Source organism: Tamandua tetradactyla, chromosome 3 (assembly GCF_023851605.1).
Source record: "Tamandua tetradactyla isolate mTamTet1 chromosome 3, mTamTet1.pri, whole genome shotgun sequence".
Taxonomy (NCBI): Eukaryota; Metazoa; Chordata; class Mammalia; order Pilosa; family Myrmecophagidae; genus Tamandua; species Tamandua tetradactyla.
In genome coordinates this window covers 18115094-18128225 of record NC_135329.1, presented here as the reverse complement: position 1 = coordinate 18128225, position 13132 = coordinate 18115094, and the positions used below count along the sequence as shown (strand labels likewise).

Here is a 13132-nt window from a genome sequence, read left to right as displayed (position 1 = left end):
GTGCCTCTTTCTCCGCATCCTCTCCAGCACTTGTCATTTTGTGTTTTGTTGATAATGGCCATTCTGGTGGGTGTGAGATGATATCTCATTGTGGTTTTGATTTGCATTTCTCTAATGGCCAGGGACATTGAGCATCTCTTCATGTGCCTTTTGGCCATTTGTATTTCCTCTTCTGGTAGGTGTCTGTTCAAGTCTTTTTCCCATTTTGTAATTGGGTTGGCTGTCTTTTTGTTGTTGAGTTGAACAATCTCTTTATAAATTCTGGATACTAGACCTTTATCTGATATGTCATTTCCAAATATTGTTTCCCATTGTGTAGGCTGTCTTTCTACTTTCTTGATGAAGCTCTTTGATGCACAAAAGTGTTTAATTTTGAGGAGTTCCCATTTATTTATTTCCTTCTTCAGTGCTCTTGCTTTAGGTGTAAGGTCCATAAAACCGCCTCCAATTGTAAGATTCATAAGATATCTCCCTACATTTTCCTCTAACTGTTTTATGGTCTTAAACCTAATGCTTAGATCTTTGATCCATTTTGAGTTCACTTTTGTATAGGGTGTGAGAGATGGGTCTTCTTTCATTCTTTTGCATATGGATATCCAGTTCTCTAGGCACCATTTATCGAAGAGACTGTTCTGTCCCAGGTGAGTTGGCTTGACTGCCTTATCAAAGATCAAATGTCCATAGATGAGAGGATCTATATCTGAGCACTCTATTCGATTTCATTGGTCGATATATCTATCTTTATGCCAATACCATGCTGTTTTGACCACTGTGGCTTCATAATATGCCTTAAAGTCAGTCAGTGCAAGACCTCCAGCTTCATTTTTTTGCCTCAAGATGTTTTTAGCAATTCAGGGCACCTGCCCTTCCAGATAAATTTGCTTATTGGTTTTTCTATTTCTGAAAAATAAGTTGTTGGGATTTTGATTGGTATTGCATTGAATCTGTAAATCAATTTAGGTATGATTGACATCTTAACTATATTTAGTCTTCCAATCCATGAACACGGTATGCCCTTCCATCTATTTAGGTCTTCTGTGATTTCTTTTAACAGTTTTTTGTAGTTTTCTTTGTATAGGTTTTTTGTCTCTTTAGTTAAATTTATTCCTAGGTATTTCATTCTTTTAGTTGCAATTGTAAATGGGATTCATTTCTTGATTTCCCCCTCAGCTTGTTCATTACTAGTGTATAGAAATGCTACAGATTTTTGAATGTTGATCTTGTAACCTGCTACTTTGCTGTACTCATTTATTAGCTCTAGTAGTTTTGTTGTGGATTTTTCCGGGTTTTCGACGTATAGTATCATATCGTCTGCAAACAGTGATAGTTTTACTTCTTCCTTTCCAATTTTGATGCCTTGTATTTCTTTTTCTTGTCTAATTGCTCTGGCTAGAACCTCCAACACAATGTTGAATAATAGTGGTGATAGTGGACATCCTTGTCTTGTTCCTGATCTTAGGGGGAAAGTTTTCAATTTTTCCCCATTGAGGATGATATTAGCTGTGGGTTTTTCATATATTCCCTCTATCATTTTAAGGAAGTTCCCTTGTATTCCTATCCTTTGAAGTGTTTTCAGCAGGAAAGGATGTTGAATCTTGTCAAATGCCTTCTCTGCATCAATTGAGATGATCATGTGATTTTTCTGCTTTGATTTGTTGATAATGGTGTATTACATTAATTGATTTTCTTATGTTGAACCATCCTTGCATACCTGGGATGAATCCTACTTGGTCATGATGTATAATTCTTTTAATGTGTTGTTGGATATGATTTGCTAGAATTTTATTGAGGATTTTTGCATCTATATTCATTAGAGAGATTGATCTGTAGTTTTCTTTTTTTGTAATATCTTTGCCTGGTTTTGGTATGAGGGTGATGTTGGCTTCATAGAATGAATTAGGTAGTTTTCCCTCCACTTCGTCCTACCTTCTTTTGGTTACAACTTCTGTGGAAAATCTTTTTCCATCCTTTCACTTTCAATCTATTTGTATTCTTGTGTCTAAGATGAGTCTCATGTAAGCAGCATATAGCTGGATTATGCTTCTTAATCCATTTTGCAAGTCTGTATCTTTTAATTGGTAAGTTTAGTCCGTTAACATTCAAAGTTATTACTGAAAAGACATTTCTTGATTCCACCCTCTTATCTTTTTTATTTTATCTGTCAGATCTTTCTATATTTTCCCTCTTTTTTTTTTTTTGTATTCTTTAAATTACCCTTAGTGGCACTCTTCAACTCTGTGCCCTCCTACAGACTTCCCTCTCCTGTTTTTTTTTTTTTCAGCCAGCAGAACTCCTTTTGGTATTTCTTGTAAGGCCAGTGTCTTATTGAGTTTCTTTCAGGATTGGTTTGACTGTGCAAACTTTAATCTCTCCCTCAGTTTTGAAAGACATTTTGGCCAGGTGCAGAATTCTTGGCTGGAAGTCTCTCTCTTTCAGGATCTTGAATATATCATACCACTGCCTTCTCGCCTCCAGTTGCTAGTTGAGTAGTTTGAACTCAAGGCTTATTTGATTTCCCTTGAATGTAGTAGTTTGTTTTTCTCTTGCCGCTTTCAGGGTTTTCTGCTTCTCTTCAACATTTGACATACTGATTAGTATGTGCTTCGGGAAGGTCTATTTGGATTTATTCTGTTTGAAGTTCTTTGGGCTTCTTTGACTTGTGTGTTTATGTTGTTTATGAGAGTTGGGAAGTTTTCCCCCATTATATCCTCAGCTACTCTTTCTAGCCCTTTACTCCTCTCTTCTCCTTCTGGAAGACTAACCATTCTTACATTTGTACACTTTGTTGACCAAATAAAAAACATACCTGAGGCACACAACACCAGATTTGAAGACACAGAAGAAAGAACCGATAATAGAGAGGGCATGATAATTGACTTCAAAGACTCAAAACAGTAAATGGCAAAAAAAGATGGAAAAAAATTGAGTGGAAACTCAGGGAAATGACAAACAAAACAGAGTCTTTGATCTCTGTGATTTCTGCTATTTTTCTGTTTACTTTTTCAAATTCTTCTTTGTGCTCTTCTGTTGTCTTCTTGATCTCCTTTGTGTCATTTGCTATCCCATTTATTTTATTAAGTAGAGTTGTATGAACATCTTTAATTAGTTGTTCCAACGTCTGTGTCTCCTTTTGTGTTTTATTTTGGTTATTAGGCAGGGCTATATCTGTCTGCATTGTGATATGCTTGTGATTTCTGCTGTCTTCGTGGCATGTAAATATCTTGATTGATTTACTTTGGGAGTTGATTTCTTTCAGTTGTCTAAGGCCTTGTGTTTGTGGGATGGGATGGTTGAACAGCAGGGAGCAGAATACGAGGTAGAGCACTCAGTACAGTGATTTGTTTCAGGGCAGGTATGGGCGCAGATTGGGGATGTTATGCTGATGCTTGTGAACGGGAGTGCCCAGCAGCCAGGGAGGATGTAGCTGTGTGGGTGCACCGGTCTGGGGGGTGTAACCCTGGTGTTCACTGGTCTAAGGCATCGGGCTTTTTGTGCCCATGCATGAGCTATGGCAGCAGGTCGGTGTTATGCGTTTGTGGATTGCGGGCAGATGTGACACAGCTGCACAGGTTGGCACTTTCTCAGAGCTGGAAAGTGAGATGAGGGCTGTGCACATGTGTGGTTCTAGGACTGATGTAAAGTGCGGTTCCCAGAGCTGAATGATGGTGGGCCTGTGTGCATGCGTGAGCCTAGAGTGCCATAAACAGATGCGCTGAGCTCAGGGAGGGCGGGGTGAGGGTGTGCGACACTGTGGGCAGGGGTGGGGGGTGGGGGCGGGGGTGGGGTAGCCCAGGTATGGAGGTTAGTGCCTGTAACTTTTATGTTCTGGCAACAGCCTGCAGAGAACAGGGAGGGGGAGGTAGTGCTCGGGAGGGGTGCAGGAGAAGTGTATTGGGTTGCACTTGGGGTGGGGGTATGGAGCAGGTACGTGTACTAGGGGCTGGTGGGGTTGGGGCGCCTGCAGCACGGAGAATGGGAGCGGGTGAGAGGGTTCAGGTGCATGGGTGTGGGGTGAGTCACCGGTCACGGGGCTGCACTGATGAGGGTAGCACCCCAAAAACCGTGGCCTGGCTTACTTTCTAGTCCTGTGCTCCAGTCCATGTACTCCTCGGCTCTGTACTTCCATGCTTCCGCATCAGGCTCCAGCCTTCTGCCTCTCAGTTCCTCAGCCTCCGCAACCAGGGCTGCCACATATTGTGCAGAAGCCTCTCTCAGGTCAGTCGCACTCTTGAATTACCGCCTCAGTCGCCCTCTTGTCCCCTCTCCATCCTTTCCTTGAAGCAGGGCTAATCTTGAGCCATTCTAGTCAGCCATCTTCCTGGAAGTCTCCCACTCCTGTATTGTATAGATCAGAAAATTGGGGCAAGGTGAAATAACTTACCTGGAGCTGGTTCAGTGGTACCCAGATTTTATCACCAGATAATATGTAATTTCAGAATTTTATAGCTGGACGAATTGTTTCAGATCATCAGTTCAGCAGAAATAAACCATGTTTGTTTGTACGAATTCCTAGTAAGACATGTATGCAGAGAAATAGTGTTTTCTCAAAGGTGTCTTCAGTCCTGACCGTAATAAGGATTGGAAACCCACATTTCTTTATAATTTTATTGCTTTTTTATTAATTTCAGGAAGTATTGATTACTTTCAGTATTTTTATTGTATACCTGATGATGCCCCTTTTATTTTGAAAATATAGTATATTTAAAGCTAAAATAATAAATTAATTTTTATTCAAATTATTTATTTTTCAGTCTTAACTAAAATGTAACACTGTGTGAGAATTTGTACTTCATTATTGGTTTTTCTTTGTTGTTTTTTTAAATGTAGTTGATTTTAACTTGAAAAAAAAATTTTTTTTAGGCACCTTACCATGGAAACAGCACAATTTGGCTTCCACGTCTTCTTTGAATATGGGGGATAGTCTTAGCTTCAGCATGTCCTCGTTAGAGACTGAAAGACCAGGTTTACTCCTTCAAGAAGTCTCCTAAAGTCTATGGAGCAATAGCCATTTCCGTAAATAAATAATAGTGTCCGATGCCTATGAATGGAATATATGGCCCAATGACTTATTAAGATATTCATGGGAAATGGGAAAAAACTGAAGAAAGACAGGTATCAAGAAACTCCTCCAATGCTATTTCAGATTTTCGAACAGCCCAAGAGAAGGTAGTTCTGAAAACATGAGTGACAAGACACTAGCAAAGTTCTTTCCACCTTTTCTTACATTACTTTTGTGAATCCATCCACTTTTGTATATATTTGAGTATTTTCCTCTATTGCAATAGCAGGTGATCTACAGATTTTATTCTGTATAAATAGCAAGATGATAGATTAAAAAATAGTGAGAGGAGATATAGTACCAATTCAGTGTGCTGTCGGCCCCCCAAAATTGACTTTCACTGAATAATTGCTAAATATGTGGTATGTTGAATGCTTTTTCATAAAAATGTGCTCTGCTTGTTCACATTCATCGCTGCTTTTTTTTTTGAACAGTTTTTTGATGCTGAAGATTTGATTACCATTTTTTTTTCCAGTTTGAAAATAAAAATTATATCTTAATAAATAGACCTTTGGTATGGTCTATCCTGCGTTTTGTTCTAGTATCAAGAATAGAGTAATTTTCGTTCTTTTTCAGTGTTTTTCCCTTCCCTATTTTTATGTTCTTTTTCAGGGCTTTGTGGTTCTCATTTTGCAGATGAAAATGAAGGGAGACTTTTGCATTTGGGCCATTATCTGAGAGACCAGAATAATATGAGTGGTAGAACCTGGTAGAAACTTTACAAAATCTTTTAACTATTTGTTTTAAACCTCTATCAGACTTCTTTTTAGAATGCTCAGAAGCAGCATCATTGATGCAAATGTTACTACTTTCTTACCCTGCTCTTACCTTTTTTGGGGGGAGGCAGTAAGAAACAGGGACTTGTCCAAATGATTGTAAGCACAAAGAGAGAAAATGTTTTTATAATTAATAGATGAAACAGTCAGTCTTTAAGTAACCTGCAAGGTATATGTACATATTTTCAGTATGAAATAGATAATTAACTGACCTAATATTTCTTTTCCCAATAAGTCTCTTTTATTTCTTTCCTTTTTTTCTTTTTCCTCCTTTCTACTTTACTTATTCATCACCTGGTTCCATTTTTACCTTTCTTCTCATTTGTCCAAAATTTTCTTGTTTGGTTTCTTTGTATTTTGCCTACTTCCTCCCTTTTTCATGATTCAGCCTCCCATTTAAGATGCTTTCTTTTCTCTTTACTGTCCATTTACTTGGATGTGTCTTCTTCCTAGTTAGTTACCTCCAGGCTTCTGCCATTGTTTTCCCTTATAACTGCTCCTCTGATCTCTAGTTCCCACTTCTTCTGCCTGTCTCTTCTTGTCCACTTTCTTCTGCTGTCAGTGGCATTCCTTTCTCTTTCATCACCTCAGGTGGCTTCTTTTTGTGTAGCTCACTAATCTGTCATGTACTATCTAGTTCTGATTCTTCTCATCTCTAAATTTATGTTGCTTTCCTCCTGTACTTTTTAGTCACTGTGCATTTGTTCCTTGAGCTCTTTTTCCATTTTCCTTGTCCCTGGGTGGTAGGTATTAATAGATGAGTTGTTGTCAGTATTTGCATAGAACATAGATCCTTGCTGTGTATTTCCTGGGTAGCCAGGATAAATCAATTATTATTAACTTTTCTTGGAACGTTAAGCTTCCTGTGTTTTCTGCTTCTAAGAAACAAATTAGTATTCTAGAAGACTAATATTACTTTAAATATTTAGATTCAAAGTTGGCATATGATACTACCTTTTTAACTCTATTCAAGAACAGTTTTTCATTCCTTTTCTTGAGAGCTTAATGACAGTATCCAAAGCAGGTGTTTGGGAGGAAGGTAGGAAAGGTAAGTATAGAAAAGGATGTAGAGTCAATTTCTGAGAAAGGAAAGAAAACTGAAACCATATGCTTTAACATTTATTAAGTAGAAGGTTCCTTGAAAGTATATCAATAATTCTGTTATCTGGTTTTAGTATTTGATCATCTGTGTTTCTGCACTTCCCATTAAATTCCAAAATATTTATTTAACAAAACAGACTTAATCTTAAAATAATTCGTTTTGAGAGACTTGATTGATGTCTACTAAAATATTAACCATATCACTTTGTAATTATACTGTAGTATTCTCAAAATGTCATTACAACTGGCCCTGTTTGTGTTGGAAAGCATATAAATTATGTAGTCTTACCCCTTCTGGACACTTCTGTAAGTTGCATTGTAACAGAAAGATAGCTTTTTGGCAAAATTTTATTATTTTCTGCTGTTGGTGATTTACATTGTCTTATATATTTTTTGTTTTTCTTGTATTTTCTACGAGTGTGGTACTATCCTGTAATTTAGCTTTCTATAATGTATATCAGTTGCTGGAAGTAGGCTGATGTGTATGCAGATGCAAGTTAAAAAAAAACCTATACAGTTCATATTACAGTGTTTAGATAAGATTTTAAGAATAATCGTACAAATGGAGTTGATCATTGCTGAATATTCTTTCTGCCTGATCCTTCCGTGATTATAGTTTTTGGGAGTGTTGGAGCTAAAGGAATAGCTAATGGATCAGTAATATTGTACTGTAATATTCACCCAGGAGCAGCTAGTAAAAGGGGCAGCAAAACCACAGTAAGGCTATTAATGAGAAATTTTTATAGATGTACTAAATACAGGCCTCTGTGCTGGGACTGCAGAGATAAACAAGGTATGGGTCCATTCTCTTTGGAAGCTCAGAATTGAATGAGAGTCATTGATAACTGAATGATTGTAATGGAGTTTGACAACTGCAAAAACATGCATATATATAGCAGCTATTATGTGGTCAGACTAGAACAAAAACCTTAAAGAGTAATGAATACATGTATAAATTTTGATTATGAAGAATCTCTTTTATCCCTTACTGTCTTTGTAAATTGGACAAGTTACTTAAAAACACTCAGCCTCAGTTTCTTCATCTACGAAATGGTGATAATATCAATCTTGGTGATACATGGACTAAATGAGATAAAATAGATATCACTATGTCCCTTGTCCAGTTGTTCAGAATTTGGAGAACTAAACAAACAGTAGAGAACATAGTATAAGAAAAAAGATGCTTTGAGGGAACTATACTTTATTCCAGAGATTAATGTTGCTCAAAATGCTTGGAATTCCCATTTTAATTTGCATTTATAGTGTGTAAAAAAACCCCACAATTTTATTGCCTTATGCAGTCCCTCTCTTTTTTTTAATAATTTTTTGTTAATTAAAAAAAATTATAAGAAACGCGAACATCCTTAATATATGCTCATTCTGCTCTACATATATAATCAGTAATTCACAATATCATCACATAGTTGCATATTCATCATCATGATCATTTCTTAGAACATTTGCATCAATTCAGAAAAAGAAATAAAAAGACAACAGAAAAACAAAACAAAAACAGAAAAAGAAAAAAAGAATTTTACATACCATACCCTTTACCCCTCCCTTTCATTGATCACTAGCATTTCAAACTGAATTTATTTTAACATTTGTTCCCCCTATTATTTATTTTTATTTCGTATGTTCTATTTGTCTGTTGACAAGGTAATAAAAGGTAGAAGAAGAGAGTTATTTTTTTTCCAAAATAAAATAGCTTTTTTTTTCCCAATTGTAAATATGGTAGAGTTCTGTGTAAAAAATAATCAATGCTGAAGGTTTTCACAATCACACAGTCACATTGTGAAAGCTATATCATTATACAGTCATCTTCAAGAAACATGGCTACTGGAACGCAACTGTACATTTTCAGGCAGTTCCCACCACCAAGGTGATATCTACTTAATGCGTAACAACCTCCAGGATAACCTCTCGACTCTGTTTGGAGTCTCACAGCCATTGACACTTTTTCTCATTTCCCTCTTCCCCTTTTGGTGGAGAAGGTTTTCTCAATCCCTTGATGCTGAGTCTCAGCTCATTCTAGGATTTCTGTCCCATGTTGCCAAAAAGGTTTACACCCCTGGGAGTCATGTCCCACATAGACAGGGGGAGAGTGGTGAGTTTGCTTGTTGTATTGGCCAGTCCCTCTCTTTTTTAACCAAAAAGTTTACTTAGCTTAATCTGTTTACCAGATGTACTTCTTAATGACTTTTGTCTCCATAAATCGAATCAGATCTCAAAGAATTTAAGATTTACTACAGTTGAGCATATTTGACAAGAATGTGCCACAGCCTTGTAAAATCTGTTCAGTAGGGAGAATGTCAGTATTGGACTAGGTCTCCTTAATGTCTGCTTTGAAAAAGTTGGAGTACAATTGATTATATGCAGAAGTTTTGGAGTATGTTATAAAATCAGCCTTTGTACAGTTGTAACTCCAAAACTGAATATAGTTCCTAGATTATGTGTATGTTTTTGAGAGTTGAGCAAAGTTAGCGTTTTCATTTTAAGATGTTAATTAAATCAACTTCCTGTAAAAGAACCAAACTGAATAGTAGAAGAAATTCGCACGATGATTCAATATTATTTTGTTAATGGTTGATTTAATTTCTTCCTAAGTTAGCAAGTTCTTTAAAATATGGGTCTTTGGACTGAACCATATGATAAATCCAGTAAACTTCTGGCCTGGTTGTCTGGCCATGCTTTTATCAATTCAGTAATTCACATCGTAATCAGACTTGTCTATTAAATTGTAATATTGTGTATTATAAGGGTTATAATTGGGATAATTTAAAAATAGTGTTGACATAGAACTACCAGCTCAGGATTTTGGTGAAGACCAAATACGTTTCTTGGCTAAAGCTGTAAAAAAAATAAATTCATTGTTTGTAATCAAGAGGTTTAAATAGTTTGTATTTTATGACTGGTATAAATTTGCATTGACATTACATTCACACATGGGGAAACTGTATCCCCATAGAAAATGAAACCTGGTGTATTAATATTCGAAAGCTTTGTTTAAGCCGGTTATGATTAAAAAAGTGGCTTACGTTTGTGTTCTGTGGAAGATTATCATTAGTCTTGTGGTCATGTTAACAAACAACCTATTTAATCACCATAATGAATATCTGATTTAGCAATTTGGTAGATTGCTAAAGATATTGTAGAATGAGCAGAGGTACTAGTTTTATCTTTCATGGCCTTAGAGAAACTAAATTTTTCCTGATAGTATTTTATTTCTTCTTTGATTTTTATTTATTATTATTATTGATAACAGAGTTACCATTATAGAGCCTTAATAGGACAGGCTCTTGACATACATTAACTCACTGTTATCACATATACAAGTTTCTAATAAAATTTGATGTTAAAAATATTTTAGATAATATTTTTATATAGTACACAAAGTGTGTTGCACTGACACATGACTGACTGAATGTATGTATGTCTGTATGTTGACATATTAGGACAGTTTTGCAAATCAGTAGTTTTGTTGTATTACATTTTCTCTACTTTAAAAATGAGGAAATTGAGGGAGGTTGTTGAACTGCCCAAGGTCACACAGATAGTAAATGACAAAGCCAGGATTTTAATGTAGGTCTGATTAAATCCTAGGCTTTTAACCATTTTTCTTTCTTTAAAATGAATACTTCCCCTTGAAAAATTAAAAATGAACTGTTTTATAAATGCATATTACTTTGAGCTAATCAGTATTATCCTGTGTTCTTCACCTAATTTTTTTTCCAAAATAAAATAGCTTTTTTTTCCCCCAACTGTAAATATGGTAGAGCTCTGTGTAAAAAGTAATCAATGCTGAATGGGAAACAAAATCAAATAATACAGAAAGGTATGAAGAAGAGAGTTAACCTAAAAGTTAACAAATTGATGTATATAGTCTTCCAAACTTTTTGATGTACAGATGCATAAACATATATTTTTTAAAACAAAAGCAGGTTAATAACATGCATGTTGTTTTAAGCCCTTTTTTCATTTATTGTATCTTGTTCATCATTCCATGTCATTGTAAGTGTGTCTTCATTTTTAAAAAAGAAACCTTTGACCCGGCCACGGTGACTCAGCAGGCAGAGTTCTCACCTGCTATGCTGAAGAGCCAGGTTTGATTCCTGGTGCCTGCCCATGCAAAAAAAAAACAAAGGAAAAAACCTTTATTTTAGAACAACTTTAAATTTGCAGAAGAATTGCAAAGATAGTACAGAGTTCTCTTATGCTCCACAACCAGCATCCCCTACTATTAACATCTTACATTAGTATGATACCTTTATAACAAATAATGAACCAATATTGACTCATTATTATTAACTAAAGTCCATATTTTATTCAGATTTCCTTAGTTTTTATCAAACGTCCTTTTTTCAGTTCCAGGATCCCATGTAAATACCATATCACATTTAGTAGACATATTTCATTTAGACTTCTCTTGGCTGTGACAGTTTCTCACTCTCCTTGCTTTTGATGATCTTGACAGGTTTGAGGAGTATTCGTCAGGTATATTGTAGGGTGCCCTTAATTAGGGTTAATCTGCTGTCTTTCTCAAAATTCGACTGGAATTATGTATTTTTGGGAGAAAGACAAAGAGGTAAAATCCCATTTTCACCACTTCAGTGTTGATGTTGATCTTGATCACCTAGCTAGAGTAGTGTTTGTTAGGTTTCTCCACTGTAAAGTTACTCTTTTCTTTCCCCTTTCCATTCTGTAGCCTTAGGAAAGAAGTGTAGGCCATGCCTAAGAAGTGGGGAGTTGTGTTCCACTTCTTTGAGGGCAGCAAAGTATCTACATAAATTATTTGGAATTCTTTGGCAAGGGAGAGTTATCTTTTCCCCATTTATTTTCTAATTTATTTAGCATAGACTCATGGGTATTTATGTTATACTTTGGATTATAATCTAATCTTCCTTTTCATATTTGGGGCTCACATTGTCTCAGCTTTGGCTGTTGGGAGCTCTTTCAGTTAGCCCGTATGTCCCTTGGCCATACCTCAATCATTGTGGGCTTTGAGCTTCGTTTTTTAGAAATAGGTATACTGTATTCCACTGGGAAGCTGTGCTGTAATACGTTTAACCAGTCCTCTATTGATAGTTTAAGTATCTGATTTTTCATTGTTTTGAACAGTGTTGTGATGAGAAGTCTTCAAAAGACGTTTATGAAATTAGTGTCTGCCAATTCAAGATAAATTGCTGTATTAAAAGAACTACCCATTTTAAGTTTCACATGAAAGGTTATTTTTCTTAACAATATGTAATAGCTAATGCAGATTTCTGAGTGAGCATTTTTACTATACCCGTAGAAGATAGTGTAGTGATGCCTTTAATACCATAGTTGCCTGCCTGCCTTTTTCCTTTTTTTTTTTGCCTGTGATCAGAGCTCATGGCAAATGTGGCACCAATTGTCATGAAGAGCTGACTTGAGGTCACACGTTGTCATGAGAGACCTGTGCCATCTCGGTGTAAAATTAGTTACTATAGAGAATAACAAGATGAATTTAAATTCCATTTGCAGAGTAAAAAAAAAATCAGAATAGGCAACATCGAGTTCCATTCTTGCATTTTAGAAATAGGTAGCAGGTATTTTGTCAGCTCAGGTGACTAGCCTGGAATTATCTGGATTTCTACATAAGTTTCAGAATTCCTTGTTACTTTCAATGTTGGGAAATTTGTGACACATGCCAAAGAAGACAAAATAGTGTAATTCCCATATCCTCATCACCCAACTTTATCTATCAACTCATGGCCAATTTTGTTTGCTTGTTTTATTCCCAGCCACTCCTCCTCTCCCCCACTGAATCATTAAATAATTTCACTAAATAATTGCAGCTATAAATATTTTGATATACTCTAAAATATAAAAACTTCTTTTTTAAAACATAACCGCATTACCTTTTTCATACCTTAAAACATTTCTTTTAAGGATATTTAATGATCAGAATTTCAAAAGTTTTATCACTGTGGTTTAGAATTTGGCATTACTGAAAATGCAATTCCTTGGTATAATCCTCCAGAGATTGTAGTGGATTTTGATGTGTACCTGTCCACCAAACAAAATGGCCTGTGTCATACAGCTCTTACAAAAATCTGATGTATGAGAGTCTTACCTGGAAAAGATAAATTAATCCTTTATGCAGTTTCTTCAGAGGCAGAGAAATTTACGAGGTTGGTAAGACATACCTTCTAAACAATATATATTCATTTTT

The 13132-nt window shown here is 35.9% G+C and overlaps 1 protein-coding gene across 9 annotated transcripts in view; it reads left to right on the top strand.

Moving 5' to 3' along the window:
- SLC20A2 (solute carrier family 20 member 2) overlaps nt 1-13132 on the top strand; it is a 117996-nt gene that overhangs the window by 11643 nt on the left and 93221 nt on the right. For 5 of the 9 annotated variants that reach the window (XM_077152613.1, XM_077152618.1, XM_077152615.1 and 2 more), the window contains exon 2: nt 4084-4215. The exons of 3 other annotated variants lie outside the window; for them this stretch is intronic. The gene's annotated coding sequence lies outside the window, so the exon portion shown is untranslated. One more of the 9 variants, XM_077152616.1, reaches the window with a different exon arrangement.